At 39.3% G+C, this 17,671-nt stretch overlaps 1 protein-coding gene and 1 long non-coding RNA gene across 3 annotated transcripts in view; one reads left to right on the top strand and one right to left on the bottom strand.

The window, feature by feature from the left end:
* Dop1R2 (dopamine receptor 2) overlaps positions 1 to 17,671 on the bottom strand; it is a 32,236-nt gene that overhangs the window by 12,939 nt on the left and 1,626 nt on the right. The gene's annotated exons all lie outside the window — the stretch shown is intronic.
* On the top strand, positions 2,117 to 4,224 carry LOC149270553 (uncharacterized). Of its 2 annotated transcripts, XR_016271636.1 has the most exons (3): positions 2,206 to 2,890; positions 2,977 to 3,506; positions 3,631 to 4,224. It is a non-coding gene; the product is annotated as an uncharacterized LOC149270553 (long non-coding RNA). The 2 variants fall into 2 exon arrangements; XR_016271635.1 differs by having other exon boundaries at positions 2,117 to 3,506.

Raw genomic sequence — 17,671 nt, forward strand, 5'->3', positions numbered from 1 at the left:
TACTTTATTTTATTTTTTCGTATATAAATATATATTTATCTCACATTTTCTTAATATATTCGCACTCGACAGGTAAATACTCAAGTGGGTATGTAACTTATCCAATCTGTTTTGTGGTATTAAGTGAAAGATATATCGGTAACCAATACTGAATAAAGTGGGTCGCACCGGCGCTTGTCTATAAAACTGAATATGTCGAGTGCAGACTGTAGTCAAGGTCCTCTTTATGCCGACTTAGAGCTTGAAGAGTAACAAGCACTCAAGCGTTGCCTTAGCACTGGCTGGCCAAATCGTTGGCTCTAGGCAAACGAACAGAAAAGCTGCTGACAATATGATTGAAATTGAGTGAATATGCGGTTGACTGACGATTGGATTTGGGGTTCGATTCGCTCTATATTCATTGAATTGGGTCTAGGCGGCCAGCGGTCGTGCTCAGCTCAATCCACTCTGGGCAGTTCAAATGTGTCCTGCATTTTAAGCGACCTGTGGCTGAGCCCGGGCATTTGTTAGTTTTTGTTTAACCGCCTTTGTCACATCATTCTGGCTGTCAGCGGCCTGTGCCAGCTATTCATTGCATGTCTGCGTGTGATTATCACCTGCCAGTCTAAGGCCACATGCCTTGGCCTCACCCGTCTTCCAAGCAGCCGCCCAGTCAACCAGAGTTTTGCTCCTCATTTCCGGCGGATTCGCGTCGCCTGTATGCCATAAATTTTCCTGCCTGTTCGCCTGCTTGCCTGCTGTCGTTGGCTTATCTCTCGCTCCGCTCCAAGACCCCACTAGCAAGTACTCTTGTCGTTATGCTTGCTTTCTTCAGAGCAGCAGCACCACCATCATCACCATCTGCATCACCCATCACCCACCGCCCTCCAGTCGTTCGCCCCTATTTTGTCAGTTTTTCTGCTGTTTAGTACAATTTCCTGGCGCATTTCTCACGCGGGACAAGAAAATAAGAAAAAAAAAAAAGTTTGCGTACATTTTTTCACTTACGATGAGCATGATGAGGCCGTTGATGTGCAGTAAGTCAAAATGTGAGCCTAGTTGATCTCTGCATGCCCAAAAGTGTTGACTCTTCAAGTGGCGCAGCCCCCGACCCAAGAACTTCCAAAAGAATGAAGCACAAAAAGTGCCAGCCACAAGAAATGCCACAGTGAAAGACGAAAAAACAGTTGAGAAACTGGAATAAAAGCAAATTCATATGCGGTGCGTGTAGATGTAGGTGTGTGTGTGTGTGTGTGTGTGTGTGATGGGGTCTAACTGAGTGGGTAGCAAAGAGCCCTGCAGCATCGCCTGGGCGGCTGCCAGGCGGGCATGGCCCAACAATTTAATTGAAACAACCTTAAAGCTGACCTCCACTTGGCACAACGCCAAATCCGACCCTTTTACCAGTGGGCCCTATGTAAATGTAAGTGACGTCGGCAACGGCAGCAATTTGTATGTGTGCCCACCCAACTCTGTATCTCAGCGGGACTGACTGAAAAAGGCACCCAAATGGCTAGCTCATTGAATAGGCGAATGAAAGTTAACTGAACTGGGTTGCCAGCACCCAGTTTTAAGCACTGATTGCGAACCATTTTGTTCACACTCCTGCAATGAATTACAATTACGGTTACGATTGCGGATACAATTGGGTATATGCTCTGTATTCTTATCAAATGAACAAACACTATCGCCAGACGAGTTTAATTTGTCGTGGCCGTAGTGGAAACTAATTAGATCAAAGCCGCCCAGTGTTGGAAAACTTTGTTATTGCCGATCGGATATGGGCCAACTTTTCTCATATTGATACCTCAGAGCCTTCAATTTGAATAAAAGTCCAGCGAACGAGGGTCGTTTGCTAATAGACTTAACACAAGTACGGCTTTGACATTGTTCAAATTCTGGGAATTTATTATACGGGCGTATGCCAAAATTTACTTAAAGCTAATTTAGGCCAAAAATAATCTCATTAGAAGAATTTAAAGACTTGTGGATTGCACACAAGCTTAAAATTTAAAAACAAATAAAGTAGCTTCAACTTTAAGTTGACTTATTTTTTAGCTACATAATGTCTCGAAGATATTTGAAACCAAATACAATATTTCTTTCTTCTCGAGAATGTACACGATTTCCCAGAAACGCACGACAAGCCGGATGCAGCAGGAAAAGTCTAACGAAATGAAATACCTGACGCAGAAGGCAATTTACCTAACAAAATCAGGTATATCTATATATATAAAAGAAAGTTGTGTAAAAGTGAAGACTGCTTATAACTTGATTTGGGCTGAATCAATTTTCATGGTTTTTGATTTGTTGGATTTGTCTCCGCAACGAGTTTAGTATAGGGTCTTAAAAATACTGAAAAAATTTGCCGAATACTTGAAAAACGCGGTTTTTTCCCCAAATGTTCAAATTTTTTTTATACCCAGTAGGCTTGGTAACAGTGACAGTTTTGACAATAGTGTAGAAGTAAATAAACAAATGTAGTCAGTCAGTCTACGGTCTCCTGACCTCGAGCAGACCTGACTATTCAAAAAAAAAAAAAAAAAAAAAAAAAAAAAAATTTCAAATCAAAAGGAAAAATATTTCAAATCAAAAATCTGCAAAAAATCAAAAGATTAAAACCTGACTGTTCAAAAAATAAATAAAAAATTAAAAATTCGAAATTAAAAAAAAAAAAGGTAATTATTAAAAAGTGTATTTTTGGCTTTTTATATTTTCGGACTTTTAAACTTTATAAATATTTCAAATCAAAAATCTGCAAAAATTAAAAAAAAAATCAAAAGATTAAAACCTAACAATCAAAAATAAATAAAAAATTCAAAATTCAAAATTCGAAATTAAAAAAAAAAAGTTAATTATTAAAAATTGTATTTTTGGACTTTTACAAAAGCTAAATATCTCGAAAGTTCAGGTATTTGTTTGTCTCAAACATAAATTTGTGTAAATTATTTATATTTATATTTCTCGATTGTTTTATATGGTTTTGTGCGAGGGCAGTATTACTATTAATAAAAATGCCGCGTCCTAGAAGATCTAATCTTTCCCGGCGGACCCATAATGCAATTAGGCAACGGAATAGCGCGAGTCAATTATCTGACGAAGAGCGAGAAATCGCCCGAGAAAGGCTCCGCGTTAGTACCCAGGGAAGAAGGGCCTTAATTCGTGCTTCTCAAAGAGAGGCAGCCCGTGAAATGGCAATAAGAAATGGTTCAAGGATTGATTTGAATCGAGCAGCGTTTCGATATGATTGCACCATTGATTACAGCTTGAATCGTTTAGTTTGCATTGGTCCAATGGACGTTGTTTGCTAACATTGTGGCGCATTGAAGTTTGCTGGTGAAACGCCCGGTTTGTGCTGCCTTAGTGGTAAAGTGACATTGCCATTAGCGGTCACCATAGCCATTGCGTTCCCTGCTTTATGGCGAAACACTAGAATCACGACATTTTCTAGCGAACACTCAAAAATACAATGCCTGTTTCCAAATGACATAATTTGGGGCGGAAAATATTGGAGACGGATATTTAAGGTAATTTACGTTAAAAATTTTATTTTCTATGACTGCCAAAAAAAAATTTTGAATAATGTAGTTTGTTAGATTTCTGTAAATAGTGTTTGTAAATATAACTATAACTATGGCTTTGAATTTAAAGATTCAAGGCCAGATTTGCCATCGCATTGGATCATTGCAACCTATTGAAGATGCACAGCAAAAATTCTTGCAAATATACTTCATGGGCAATATGGAAGAACAACTTGACCGGCGTCAAGAAATGAACACAGCTATGAAAAGAGCAATTCTCCATGATTTGCATGCTTAGAAATTTAAACCAACCAAAACTGTGCAATGGAACGCGTTTGGTGATAAGAAAACTGATGAGCAATGTGATTCACGCGTTGATACTCAAAGGAAAATTTAAAGATGAGGAAGTTCTTATTCCTAGGATTCCGATGAGCTCAACAGATATGCCCTTTGAATTTAAACGAATTCAATTCCCGCTTCGTCTTGCCTTCGCCATGACGATCAACAAGTCACAGGGCCAATCTTTGACTATTTGTGGCCTCAATCTAGAAAATGCGTGTTTTTCTCATGGTCAATTGTACGTGGCATGCTCACGTGTTGGCAAACGATCCGCATTATTTGTTCTTGCACCCGACCAAAAAACGAAGAATGTCGTTTACAACAAGGTGCTTGAATGAAAATCCGATTAATAAATTTATCAGTGTATCCCAGCCTGAACAACATAGCTTTCAACAATTGTTTACCTAGAAATAATATAGAGGGCAATGCAACGTTTGCCGGGCCAGCTAGTATGTTATATATGCTAAATTAACTCTATAATTTAAAAATACAAAATGTTATTAAAATGCCGTCTGCTTTAAGTGATATAGAAAGAAACATGTAACATTCGCTATAGAAATTTAAGAATTTATATGCAAATGTGAATAACCTTCGTATGATGCTCGAACCAGCTTAGAGCAGCGTCTGCGCTCAATTATGGAAAACAAAAGCAATTTCCAATTGAAATCGAGGCAGAAAAGTGTCATTTCGGCTGTGGGGCTATCGCAGGCAGTTCTCCTTGCCAATCTACAGACATTGCCATTGCTATTGGAGGTATAAATTGAGAAATGTAAATACATTCTGTGAATTCAAATGTGGCAACGAGCAACAAATGGCTTTTAGCCAGTCAGCTGCCATTGACTGTGCTGTGCCATTACGTGTGCCTCTTCGTCTGCTTCTTCTTCGTCTTCTTCGTCTTCTTCTTCTTCTTGGCCATTTGTCGAATTTTTTTGGTGAATTGTAATTACATAGAAATAAAACGATTCCACTATGCTTTCAATTTACAACGCTGCTGCTATCACATTCGATATTCTGTTATTTTAATGGAATTGAAAGCTGCACGCTGTCAGCGCGTCGACAACTATCTGTGAATGAATGCCAGTGGAGTCTGAATGAGGTAGCGAGAGCTGCTTTTATGGGCGGATCGGGCATGTGTCAAGGACAAATATTATTAGGCTGTATGCCATACATTTTCATGGCATGAATCCTCAGGCGCCCTTTTTTTTAGAAAGGGAATTTTATGCACTATCATTGAGTGGAAATCGTTAGCCGTCGATAAGTGCGAGAGGTGAGCGAGCCACACACACAAGGAATATTGACATTGAACAACCTTTTCGTGTGCTAGTCGCCTATGCAAATTGCCTAAGAGAACGATATAAGTAGGGCCGTTATCAGTGCCTATCAGCGTCACCCACTCAGAGCTGTGCGATAAATCTTGGCTTAAATCTTTCAAATTGCTCCCCAAGCGTTTTTAAGTAAACACACGAATGTCAGGCGAGCGAAAGGAAACGCTCTGCCAGCCGTATCGTAACTGTAAGAGTAAGGTAAGCGCAATGGCATTGGCATTGGCAATGTTAAAGGCAAAAGGAAAGGCAAAGGCAAAGGCAAAGGCAAACGGAAAGGCAACTGCGTTCAAATCTTACCAATCTTTATGCGAGCCAAGCACTCAAACGCGGACTCAAAAGAGTCGCTAAGGCACTAAAATGTCGGTGAATATACATATATTTCGAGTCGACTAGCTGAGCCGAGCTCTGTCTACAAATGGAATTTAATCACGCGTACGTCGAGCTATCCACACAATCTGATACTTGTTTTATTTTCGCCTTTGCTAGTTGTCCCTTTTCTGATTTGATAATGCGTCGCTTGGTCCCTGGCGGTATCATGCTCGGCGCTGCTTAATTATGTCACAAATATTTACACCGAAAATCCGAATGGCAGGTCCTTTTGCGCCTTCAGTGTCATGGCACGCAAGGAATCCAGCAAAACCAAACAAACGCCGACAGCAACGGCAACAGCAACAACCACAGCAACAACTACAGAGCAGCCGCCAATGAAATCAACAATACAAGCTAAAATCAAATGAAATGAGGCCAACTCCAGCCCAACAAGCGGAAGCACTCGCATTTTTGCAGCAATCAAGGACAAATAAGGACGCAGCAGAAGCAGCAGCAGCAGCGACCAGAACAACTGATGGTTTTGCTAAAGTGGATTCCGCGATAATGACAGGCATTAATTTTAGCCATAAACCGATGCGATTTGTTCTGTTCTGTCTTAGATGGCTAAAGCAGCTTCCTTTCACAAATTTTAGAATGCAGCGAAATCCTAATCCAATCAAATTAGATGTCGTTTGTCCCTCGGCTTTCGTTTATGCTAAGCTCCTCTGTCCGTTGCAGGGTATCATTCAGTCGAGCAGGCGAGCTAAAGTGATCTCATTTCTGAGATTTTCCCGGGCTTTGCTGTTTTTCACTGTCCATTGCTGGCTTTCGCTTGCGTGCCGTACCTTTGGCACGCTCAAAGGTATTGACAACCTTTGTGGGGTAAACATACAGGGATACAGGATAGCACAGGCTCGCGCTCATGTGCGGACACATTTAGTGCGCTTGTCACGCAATGAATAATGATTGGACAGCAACAGCAACAACAACAACAACAACAATGACAACAACAACAATGACAACAACAATGACAACAACAACAATCAGAGGTAGCTGCTATGCGACGCAATCAGCGCCCCTCCCCATCTGTCATTGGCCCAATCGAGCGTCCGTTAAGTAGCATATTGCTCATACGACATGTTGTCCCCACACAAATAAACATTCACAGTGACAGACGTCACCAAGGACGCATCCCTGAGAGTGTCGTGTTTAATAATTAAATACTGTTGTTAATTCGAGCAGCGAAGAGTGCGAACTGCGAGGAGTGGCCGGCGAACGATGAAGCTGTTGGCTGTCAGATAACACAGCATCTGACACTCGACTCTCGAAATGGAAGAAAAACGAAAGCGTCCTACTCAACCTACTGAAGCAAACATAGATTATGCAATTGAATTTCACAGTATGACAAGATTATCCAGGTGTTTATTCAATTACCTGCAATATACGTAATATACATATTTTCGTATCTTACGTTACAAATTCATTTTACTTCTCATAATATATATGTAAGTATGTCTGCCAAATGAAATGCTTAATATGACGCATAGGCTACATAAATTATAAATTGTATTGTTCTTTTAAGCAAATTATATATTTTTATACAGAATACTTTGATTGTATTCAATTCTAATCAGAATAAAATTAAAAGAAAAATGTATTTATGAATATATAAATGTATTATATTATCATATAATTTTAGTATATTTATTTTATATTTTATTATGTTTTTTTATAGTTAATTAATTTGATATTATAATTTTAGTATATTTATTTTATATTTTATTCTATTTATTTTATAATTAATTAACTTGATATTTGATTGATTAGATAAAAAAAATATATAAAAAAAAATATATATATTTTTTTTTTTAGCACAAAGAGATTTTTCGCACATAAGTCAACCAGTTAAAATGATTTTGATAAGCTCTTCAATTTGGGCAACCTATCATATGAATTCAGCAAACCCTTTTCGTGGAAATTTTGGTATTTGGCGCACGATTGCTTGGGATCTAGTCCCATATGCATAGACAGTGAGTTACACCCAATTATTATGATTATTATTATTGTTCACAAGTTCATATCTAACGTATCTGGCTGCTGCGCGTAAGGTATAACGCAAATAGCTCTTTTCATCTGTGCCCCGTGCGATTCAGCCAACAGTCCCTTCCGCTTCACTGAACCACGAACTGCTGTCAGGTGGATTCATCCACTATATATATGTGAATATATATAAATATGTATGTATATAGATTCGAAGTGTCCTCTGGCTTTGGTTTGCTTTCACGTTTGGGAAACGCACGCACACATTTCGTTTTCATTTGAAGTCCGCAGGGCATACATATTTAAAGTTTAGTTTTTGATGAGTTCGCATATGTTTTATTAGCAGCGTGTCAAGTAGTTGTCTTGGCCCCAATTTGCAAGTTGGCCAAGTTGGTGCGTAGCCTTAATAAACCCCAATGGCAATAAGTTAAAGTGTTTCGCATCATTTGCGTTCTGGCAACGCCTCTGATTACGAACTTCCTCTTTAATACTTGCAGAACAGCATATTTTTGAGTTTACATCAAAAATGTTGCCAGCAAATAAATTCCAGTCACATTCCTAGCGAAAATATCTGCCTGTCATCTAATATGATAACAACTGTATGAATATGCTATCATAGCGTATAGCAGACTTGTAGATGCCCTCTTATTTAACCCTTTCATAAGAAATCTCCCGCCGTGCAAACGGAGCACCAACATCATATAGAATAATCATGGACCGATTTGCCTTTCAGAATGCTAAATTTAATAAAACATATTTAGTAAAGATTTATGAGTTGGGAACTCGACGGTCTGCAGTCCATTTGCGGCTTGCAGGGTATTCAAATATATATTTTCTTGGAAAATTGAAATAAATGAACAGAAATTGGGCGCCATGTACGAGCATGAGTAAATTACAAATTGGCCCGGCTTCCAAGCCATTTCCTCTGGCAACTGAGCACGTGTGAACGCCATAACTCCATTGTGAAACAATTCAACTAGCTGAGAAAATAATTTTGATATAATGACAAGCTGACAAAGTCACGTCGCACAGAATAGCAGGCAAATTCATCAGCGAGCCAATATTTACCCAGCCCCCAGTCGCCAGAGCAGAGCTCGAAACAAAAGACAAATCCAGCAGAAAAATACCCCAGGCGACTCCAGATAGGACATTAACGTCGACTCCACGCCAACGGACAGCGTTCGGCGAGGGTCAAAGTCGTCAAAGAAGACGCTGACGAGTCGAAAGGAAAAGATAGAGACGCGTCGCTTATTGACGAGCTCTAATGATGTCGCAAAACGGCCACTTATATATTTTTATTAGTAATATGCCTATATCCATTTTGATTACATCGTTGGCCGAAAACAATTTTCCGTGGTCGAATTTATGTTGATTTAGAAATTGCGTATACGCCGTGTGTGGCTTGCCGTGCGTTGCCTTGTGACTAATATGATTTACACAGCAAATGCCATGGCTAAAATCTTTGCCACATCGATTTACTCCGCACGCAACTCTTGGCCACATAATTTAGAAGCCAGAATGCAGGCCAGACCTGGCCATTTGCCCACAATCTCTGCGAGGCCAAGTTTATCGTATTTATGACATTTGCTGCTGTTCGTTTTCATTTCTATTTTTTTTTTTTTTTTTTGTTTCCTATTTTCTATTTTCAATTCAGAAATTGTGCGACAGCTGCAGAGAGTGAGAGAGAGACTGAAATGGCTGAGTTTGGCTTGTATTCCCACACGTATGTGGGGTATCTTGGGGCTTTGGAGTGACATTCTAATCAACCGCATATTAGCATGTTGAAATGGGCCAACATGCAACTCATTTTCGTGCCTCGCTTGCCTCACTTGCCTCGCATGCCTCAATACCCGAATGCCTGCACTTGATTAAAGTTTCATTTATCGCACTTGCCACAGCTGCTGCGGCTGCTAGTGCTTCCGGTTGTTGTTTTCTTGCATACAATTTTATGGCTAATTAACACAGAAAATTAACGTTAAAAGGCAGTGTGGCACGAACTGCAGCCGTTGCAGTCGCGAAGCTAAGCTAAGGTAAATACATGAGGGAACCCATCTATGCAGATTACTGGCAGATAACTTGGCTTACATCGCTTTCCTGTCAGATGCGGCCAGAAGCCAATTTTCATTTCAGCCTAATTGGTTAAGGAAAGACATCACGCGCAATATGTCTACACACACACACATACACACACCCACTCAGACAGCCACATCACATTGAATAACCCTGCACAGACACGGAAACGGACAGCTGAATGCCAGGAAAGGGCCGCGCACAAAAGCAGGCAACGATTTTTTCTCTTTTTTTGGCTTTCCCGCTTTGCGGTGCGCCAAGCAAAATATTATTTGTGGCATCAGCTTTATGCGAACCCAGGCGGTTCATTATTGCTAAAAATTCTTACGCAACAGCGTATGCAAGTGCAAACATGAACGAAGTATTTCAAGAAAAAATCAAATAAACAAAGGCAAAGCAGAGCACACAAACAGAAACCAGCTCCAGACGGAGCAGCAGAAATTCACAGAACCGTAAAAAAAACATCGTTGGTCAGAAAGGTGAAAATTAGAAATAAAAATAGACTGAAAAAAGTGCTGGCAAAACAGGAAGGGCACAAAAGCCAAAAAGAAAGTTGCAATGCAAAGGCAGCCGACTGCGCAATACACTATCTGAGAAGAAAAGTTGAAGAAGAAATGAAATTGATTTCATATCCAAATGAGATGTATTTATACAACCCAAACTAAGCTTCAATTAAAATAAATTTAGCAAAGTAACGAAAATATGGAATATTAACAGCCGGCTGCTCAATACACTGCCTGGGTAAAAATGACTAAGAAGGAATTAAATTGAAATAAATACACAACAATTGAGATGAATTGAAAAAAAATAATAATAAATAAATAAATAAATAAAATAAAAAAATATATATATTAACTGAATTGAAATAACTATACAACAATTGAGATGACTTGAAAAAAAAAAGAAATAAAAAAAAAATATATATATATATTTATATTTACTGAATTCCGACGTAAATAAATTGAACTAAACAACGAAAGTATAGAATATTAAAAGCTGATTTCGCAATGCACTCTCTGTGTAAAAATGATTAAAAGGAAATTAAATTGAAATGACTAAGAAGGAATTTAATTGCAATTGAGATTAATTGAAAAAAAATAAAAAATAAATAAATAAATAAAATAAAATAAAAAATTTATATATATTAACTGAATTGAAATAACTATACAGCAATTGAGATGACTTGAAAAAAAAAAAGAAATAAAAAAAAATATATATATATATATATATTTATATTTACTGAATTCCGACGTAAATAAATTGAACTAAACAACGAAAGTATAGAATATTAAAAGCCGATTGCGCAATGGACTCTCTGTGCAAAAATGATTAAGAAGGAATTAAATTGAAATAAATAGAAAAATGAATTTATACAAACAAAATTAACTGAAATTTGACCAAAATAAATTTTCGTAACTGTTTTAAATACTATTGAAATATTAATAGTTGACTGCGCGATATATGCTCTGAGTAAAAATGAGTAATTTAAATTTAAATGAATATACAAATGAGATGATTTTATACGAAAAATAAAAAATTAAAATTAACTGGATTTCGACTTAAATAAATTTTCCTGTTTGAAATACTGTGTAATTAAAACAGAGTAGAGTATGTAAAGCGAATATGCTTCACGCCCAATGAAAGAGCCGTAACCAGCAAAAAGTGCTGGCTGAGCCTATTTGCGATCATGAAAATATGAATTTAATTTCAGTGCCATAATTCGCCGTAAAATAAAAGTGAAAGCATAATTTAGACAGCGAGCAGCGTGCGCCGCCAGGCAGCCAAATGCGAAATGTGAAATCCTTGCCACAAAGTAATGAATTCAAATACCTGAGCTGCGCAATGCGGGCGCCCCGCTGGCGACACGGCCTAAATGTGTAAGCCACGCACACCCACACAAACGCCCACTGGCACACAGAGGTAGAGATAGAAAGAGAGAGAGAGAGAGAGAGAGAGAGAGTGCGACACCAGAAGCGTTAGGTAAGCAAGCGGCTAGAGTTGTTTACTCTTCCTGCAACCGTTACTTGTGGATTGTCACTCAAATCTGTCGTTTTACCCGGCAGCAGGTTGCCCTGCGGCTTGTTGGAAATTTTAGTGGGTGTGTCTGTTGTGGGGTGCGAGACAGGTTTGCGGCAAAATTGTATTTACGACAGCAATTTTGAGCGATTTGTGCTTAACAGCTCTGTGTGTGTGTTTGTATATATATGTGTGCGTGTGTGTGTGTTTGTGTGTGTGTCATTCATTATTTTCAATTTTTCAATCCACAAACTTTCTGCAGCTACAGTTGAATGCGTGCGACTGTCTGGATATTGTATTCCCCTAGCCCCAGCCAATTTTCGTAAATATTCAAATTTATTATGATTTTCATTTTCATTTAATTTGTTTTTTTTTTTTTTCGTGTTGCTCACACTTCAGCCTAGAAGGCCAACGTGGCCCCCGCACAGGACATGGCTCAAGAAGAGTTTGAAACTTTTGCTGTCGAGCTGCCTCGAATTGGATTGGCTTTGCGCTGGAGCCACTTCGCATATTACATGTCAATTCGTTTAATTTCTTTCCGATTTTATTTATTTTATTTTTGGTTCTTTTTTTTTTTTTTTTTCTTGTTGTAGTCGTCTGCATTTGTTGGTGTCACAAAGTTTGTTTGTTGCTGGGCCAGTTTCACCGTTCAGATCTGGCGCCCGACAAAAAGTCAATTAGCGCAATTGAACTGCAAATTCGTGGAAATGCGAAAGTTTCCAAATTATTTATTAGCCTCGCAACGGCGACAGCCTAAGCCGCCCAAATTGTTAAGTGGCCGCACGTGCTGGGATTTAGTGACACCATTTTGAAGCCTGTCTGGGATCGGGCAAGCTGCTTTCCGCTCGAATTTCACGGCTAAATTTCAAAGGGCGTCTGCAGGATTTCTCGGCATGTATCCAAGAAGCAAGCAAAAACTTTATTCAAATGCATTATTTATGATTTATCCATGTTATCGCTGGCCACATTCAATTGAGTTTCGAGGGCTGGCAATGATTAAACGTTTTCGATCGAACCTCTCGGGTGGCTTTGTGTGTATTTCATGTATGTATGTATGTAGTTATCAATTTGCTTTGGCAAAGTAACAAAGCAAACACGATGTGTGGCTTCAATCCTTTTGGCCAGATGCCCATAAAAAATTGTTTCATTAATCATTTCCAGCCGACAGCGGCAACCACCAGCAGCAGCAAGAGAAGAGAAGGAAACTGCACCACCACCACCACCACCACAAACAGCAGCAGCAGCAGGAGCTGACTCTGGCAAGACGTTTTGTTGTAGCTCTTGCGACCTACCAACCTGTCATAAGTTATTAACAAGACGAGCCTGAAGCCAACCAGGCAGCCAGTCAGCCCACATACGGCAAGGCAATTCACAAAGTGCTGCCACCCCAGCTGGGTGGGGTATTGGATCTTGGGAGGATAACACTTTTGGCTTCACTCACATTTGCAGTTGGGCTGGAAAAATTTCAAGTTCGCTGCATTTTATGTTACGGCTAGAGCGTCATACCCCAAATTATGAGCACTCAGACACAATTTACTGGCACTGTGCCAAGGCCGCTGACGTAGCCCTTGCGCCTGACAGTTCATTGGAATTTTCATTAGTGTTACAAGTGTGCCGCCATTGAGACGGCGCTCCTCGTGCTTTTGTCCGGTTTTTCAAGTAGCCATTGCATATTCGCTGAAGCATGAGGTTGTCTTGAGACCGAATAATTATTAAATACATTCGATGACTCATTCCAATTTCAAATGCTTCATATATTTTTTAATGCAATGCTATATTTTAATGCTGCCAGACAACTTTGATCAAATTCCCTGAAAAACCAAATATAAAATATATATATATATATATATATATATATATATATAAATATAGGAATATAAAAAATCCACATTGCTCTATTTATGCATTTTTCTTGTTTTTACAAAATAAATTCGCATTCATTTCATTAGAATATCCCTCATCGACTATGCAAGTTTGTTCTGTCTGACCGAGTACGAGTTCAGATTAGACGAATTCTAATGGGATGAGCCTGTCAAAGGAGACTTTAAAGCTTTGTTTGCTTTCCAACTAAACGAACTCTGATGAAGGATGTTTGTCTAGATTTAAGTGTGAGCGCCTGATCAACTTTTGCAAAATGTCTACAGAATTTTTGTCATTTATCTATAAAATATTTCAACTCTATGTGCCTCATGCTGGGTGTTGAAAACTCAGAGTTAATCGATACGATAACTGTATGCTATAATAGTTTTGCAAACATTTTACCAAATTTCAAACAGATTGTGGCTTCAACCCCAGCGCTGTGACGACGATAATGGTTGAAACATTTTAAGTGTCTCGCTGCTTGGCTGCCACACACACAACACACGCAACTTGGTCAAACATTGTTGCACATTGGCCCAGAGTTAATAGTTGTTGCTGCTGCTGTTGCTGTTATCGTTATTGTTGTTGTGGTAATTGCACTTGCGTTGCTTTATGAGCGGCACAGTCGTAAAACATTGTGTACATCATGTTGATACTTAAATGTGTCCTGCTTCCTGATGACGGCCCGATTTTTGACAGCCAACTTGAACAATTTAGTTTTGTATGCCATTCTATCTCTCATTCTCTCTCTATCTCTCTGTCTCTCTTTCTCTTTCTCTCTCTATCTCTGTTGCCCTCTTATCCCTTCTCTGCCTATTTGCATTTGCTGTAAGTCATGCAACTGATTTTGGAAATTGTTATTTTGAATTGCATCGTTTGTTAGTCAAGCTTTCGGTCGTTAGATTTGTATTTCATTCAAGTGGGGAAACAAAAGGCTCATGCAGCACACACACACACTCACACATACATTATATATATTAGAGAGGAAATGTATAGCTCATGTGTTGCTTTCATTGTGCCAAAGCGGCGCCTACTGTTAAAAGCGTAAAGCAAACTGAATTGGAATCGCATTTGGCGCTTAAAACAATGCAACAAAAATAAATTGTGACGTTTGCACAGCACATGAGTGTGCATATGAGTATGTGTGTGTGTGTGTGTGTGTGACCCTCTCATTATTATTTTTGGACTCTGAGCGCTGCAGCAGGCCGGTGCGCAAACAATTATTTCTGTGACAAATGGATTTCCTTTTGTTTTATTGAAAACATGTTCAGCCTATGCTCACTCCTACCTCCTCCCTGCCTACCTGCCTCCCTACCTCCCTCCCTCCCACCCTCCCTCCTTCTTTCTCTTTGTCCTTGTCTCTGTCGCACATACCACATGTTGGCTGGCAAACTATTTCAATTACAGATGTGTGGCCATGGAGACCAGCACCACAGCACCACAGCACCACACGGCAGTTTCCAGTTCACCTGCACCTGCACCGCACTCGCTCTTGCTGAGCTCTATTGCGGCAGCAGCAGGCACAACTTATTCCAATAACACAAGTGAATGTCTTTTGTGAAAGTGTGTGACGACATGTGTATGTGTGAGTGTGTGTGCGCGCCCTTTGTTTGTTTGCGCATGTATGTGTGTGTGGAGCAAGGCATTTGTATTGAAATATTTATATGCAAATAAATAGTTTAGCGAGCTCTTAGCTTTGGTTGCGTTGTCGCACACATACATTGTGCCCGGGAAGGGGGCGTGGCAGCCGCTAAGTCGTAAAACACACGTTTACACACACTATCGGATACGGCGTACAGCTGAAATACAGCTACAGCGCCCTATTCTGGGGCATTATTACGCGTTAATTGTGTGTGGCATTTAATTGTTAATCTATTCAGATGTGCGCTCATTCGCCAGCTCCAGTTAATACCCTGTAAGGGGCGTGTGTGGAATGCCATGCGAGATGGGATATGTTCGATCTGAAAACTATTTTCTGCATGCCAGCCTATATATACATATGTGTTGCCATTATCTTCCGCTGGCATTGCAAATTAGATCTGTGAGGTACACATATCTTGCTGCTGGTTGGCACGGCTTTAATGACTCGCCAGATAAGAAACTGTATGCAGTGCGTTAGGGCATGCGTTGTGGGGAAATATTACTTGGTAATTAGATTTAATTAGTTGGCATTTTAGATACCTTCCCATGTGCGTGCCAGCTAACTGAATAACAAAATCAATAAAAGCTAAATGATACAGCGCACAGCAACCACATTAATGCAGCGCCACAAATAATAATAATAACACAAGCGAATGTCTATTCCTGGAATTTCCTATATTAATTGAAGTTGCTTGGAGTAAGCTACTTAAATTCCCAACGTTTCCTCAGCATAATGATCTGAAATCAGCTGAACGTGTATGTGCATGTACATATGTTTGATTTATTTCCATTTATAGAATGTTCCTCACTGGAATTGTAAATATTCCGCATGTGCTCAAAGGTAATTGAGAGGTAACAGAAAGCACATCTATTTTCGGTATATGTACATATATGGAATATTGCATACTATCAATAGTTGTTTATTAAGGCAAGAACTTAACATGCATGTTAGGAATATGTAAAGATATTTGTTGATGGGCATTTTTAATAAGCATAAACAATCAACAGAAACATTAAATTATTATGTTGGCTAACATCCTACATAGACATATCTATATATACTATAAATGATATATTTATTCCACCAAATGTTGATTGTTAATAAAGTGTGATTATCAAATGCATTGAAGCAGCAAAAGTTTGAGTTTTCTTCTATTTTCATTTTCTTGAAAAGTTCTTTTATTGCCACTTGTAAGATTGAAAATTTATTCGAGTCATGGAACGCCAGTCAACTTGCTATGTTTACTCAGAGCATATTCATTGAGAACGAGAGAAAGGAAGAAGTTTGCGCACTTCAAATGTCCAACTGGGGTATAAATCTTTAATGTTTATTTTATAATTTTGTCATATTCGCTCTATTTAGTTTAAGAATGTCAGATATTGATTTTATTTTGTGGGGCATTCAAAAGCGAATATGTTGTAATGCATTTAGTCGACATTGAATTAAATAAATCGCGCACAGGAAAAACAAATTAGGCAACAATTTCAGGGAAAACGCTGCGCATTTGCATCTGAGGTAAATATGGGCCCTGCGCTGTGCTCATACCTCTATATGTACATAAATATGGCGCATGAACATAGTTATTCTGTTGACTTTCATTACCTTGCGCAAATAGAGAGAAAGTCATTAAAAATTTTAATGAAGAAACTTTTTTCTTTTGTTTCCGGCAACGTCATCGTCATCACCATCATCATCATCATCATCATCTTCATCTTCAATGGCTTTGTCATTGTCGCCAGCGCTTTAATTTTCTATTTAAATTTTGTTTTGTCTGCAGCTTTTCGCTACATGTTCGCATATTGTTAATAACAATCCAGCCCAACCAAGCCAAGCCAAGCCAAGTCCAGCAAAGCAGAGCCAAGGCAATTCAAGCTGAGCAGTCTCCATAGACTACTGTCGAGAGCCCTGGCGCTGCTCGTCGTCGCCTCGTGGCTGGCGCCTTGTGTATGATTTATTAGAACGATAAAATGATTAAATTAAAATTGATTTAAATAATAAGGAAGCGAGGCAGTGAGGCAGCGAGGCAGCGAGGCAGCGAGGCAGCGCTGTCCAGCAGCAGGCAGATGCTGCAAGCGACAACTAGCACCACTTCACCTGACAGCCAACGACGGCGAAGCGAACCAGAAATGGCGGCCAGAATGGCTAGTCAGCCATTTCAAAGAAATTTATTTCCGTCAATGCCAAAAGTTGGCCCAGAGCCGCAGTGTTTGCTTAGCTTCCGCCCCGGCCAACCCTAAGAGTGAAAACTTACTAATTTATGCTAAATAGTCAACAACGCAGGCGTCTAGAGCCATTGCCTTGCCGTCGTACGACATGGCGTATGATTAACCTAAATGTTATACTTGTCGTCGTCGACTCGACGTCTGTCCTGTTGCCCAACGTCGTTTTGCATTTCAAATGGAAAAACTACAAAATACAAAATACAAAATAACGCTGAGGGCATTTGTTTTCATTTTTTTTTTTTTCCTGGAAATAAAGGCCCTCGGTCCCAAAGCGTCCTTGTTGTTGTTTGTTCAAAAGGCCAACTAATTTGCTGAGCAATGACACTGGCCCCAAACTGCGGGCTATAA

This window comes from Drosophila arizonae, chromosome 2 (genome assembly GCF_054131065.1).
Source record: "Drosophila arizonae isolate 15081-1271.41 chromosome 2, UAZ_ARI_1.0, whole genome shotgun sequence".
Lineage (NCBI taxonomy): Eukaryota > Metazoa > Arthropoda > Insecta > Diptera > Drosophilidae > Drosophila > Drosophila arizonae.